At 41.8% G+C, this 1,588-nt stretch overlaps 1 pseudogene across 1 annotated transcript; it reads right to left on the bottom strand.

The window, feature by feature from the left end:
• Positions 1–402: 402 nt before the first annotated feature.
• LOC108517818 (glutathione S-transferase A1 pseudogene) lies at positions 403–1,337 on the bottom strand (annotated as a pseudogene). Its single transcript, XR_001882216.1, has one exon. The product of XR_001882216.1 is annotated as a glutathione S-transferase A1 pseudogene (transcript).
• Between the last annotated feature and the right edge of the window lie 251 nt (positions 1,338–1,588).

Below are 1,588 nucleotides of genomic sequence, written 5' to 3'. Positions count from 1 at the left end.
AGGGATTGCATTGGGAGTTATACCTGATGTAAATGATGAGTTGATGGGTGCTGACTAGTTGATGGGTACAGCACACCAAAATGGCAGAAGTATACATATGTAACAAACCTGCATGTTATGCACATGTACCCTAGAACTTAAAGTATAATAAAAAAAAAAAGAAGAAAGAAAGAAAGAAAGAAAGTACACTGCTGTGAACTGGGAAAGTGAAATAAAGGAACAATCAATTGACATACAGTTGATGTATGATTTCTGAGTTGGAGCTGGCTACAGAGCCCTGTTTATTATGTATAGGAGGCAATAAAGAAATTCAGAAAACAATCATCGTGTTCTTCAAGTCCCAATAGCCCTAGGTAGTCCACTTTCTTCTGTCTACCTTCCCAAACTTTCCTATGCTTGTTTTTTTTTTTTTTTTTTTTTTTTTTTTTTTTTTTTTTTTTTTTTTTTTCTTAGGTAAAGCACTTTATTGTTGCAAAACTTTAGAATATTGGTTTTGTATGTTCTTGGCCTCCATGGCTGCTTTACTAAAACCTGAAAATCTTCCTTGCTTCTTCTAAAGATTTTGCATCTGGGGGAGGTTTCCTTGGGCTGCCAGGCTGTAGAAACTTCTTCACCGTGGGCAGGTTGCTGATTCTGGTTTTCAGGGCCTTCAGCAGAGGGAAGCTGGACATAAGGCTGGAGTCAAGCTCTTCCACATAGTAGAGAAGTTCCACCAGGTGAATGTCAGCCCGGCTCAGCTTGTTGCCCACAGGGTAATCTTGTCCATGGCTCTTTAAGACTTTTTCAAAGGCAGAGAAATAGCGATTTTTTGTTTTCTCTTTGATCAAGGCAAGTTTGGCATCTTTTTCCTCAGGATGACAAAAGGGCAGAAGAAGGATCATTTCACCCAAATCTGCTATACCTTCTGTATACATATCAATCAGGGCTCTCTCCTTTATGTCTTTCCCATAGAGGTTGTATTTGCTGGCAATGTAGTTGAGAATGGCTCTGGTCTGCACCAGCTTCATCACGTCAATCTCAACCATTGGCACTTGCTGGAACATCAAACATCCATCATTTCTTAACTTGTCCAAATCTTCTGCAGATTTTAGAAATTTCTCTTCAAACTCTACTCCAGCTGCAGCCAGGAGCCACCGGATGGACTCCATTCTGCCCCGTGCATTGTAGTAGTGGAGCTTGGGTTTCTCTCCCATGATAGCAGTCTTCTGGAGGTTTCTCTAAGCTTTGTTAAACGCTGTCACTGTCGTGGTTCGACAACTGAATTCCAGGTCCCAATGTATTCATAAGCTTGTTGTTCCTTTCGATAGTTCCCTCCCACTGAAAGAAGTGTCAAGTTATGGAAAAGTGTCTCCCACACATTTCATGGCCAAGGGGCCACCTACTGGATTCAACTCATCAGCACCCATCAATTCATCATTTATATCATGTATAACTCCCCAATGCAATCCCTCCCTCCTCCCCCCTCCCCATGATAGGCCCCAGTGTGTGATGTTCCCCTTCCCGAGTCCAAGTGATCTCATTGTTCAGTTCCCACCTATGAGTGAGAACATGCGGTGTTTGGTTTTCTCTTCTTGTGATAGTTTGCTAA

Source organism: Rhinopithecus bieti, unplaced genomic scaffold (assembly GCF_001698545.2).
Source record: "Rhinopithecus bieti isolate Rb0 unplaced genomic scaffold, ASM169854v2 scaffold_41901, whole genome shotgun sequence".
In the NCBI taxonomy this organism is placed as follows: Eukaryota; Metazoa; Chordata; class Mammalia; order Primates; family Cercopithecidae; genus Rhinopithecus; species Rhinopithecus bieti.
Note: the sequence above shows the minus strand (reverse complement) of the source record. Positions and strands in the feature narration are given on the sequence as shown.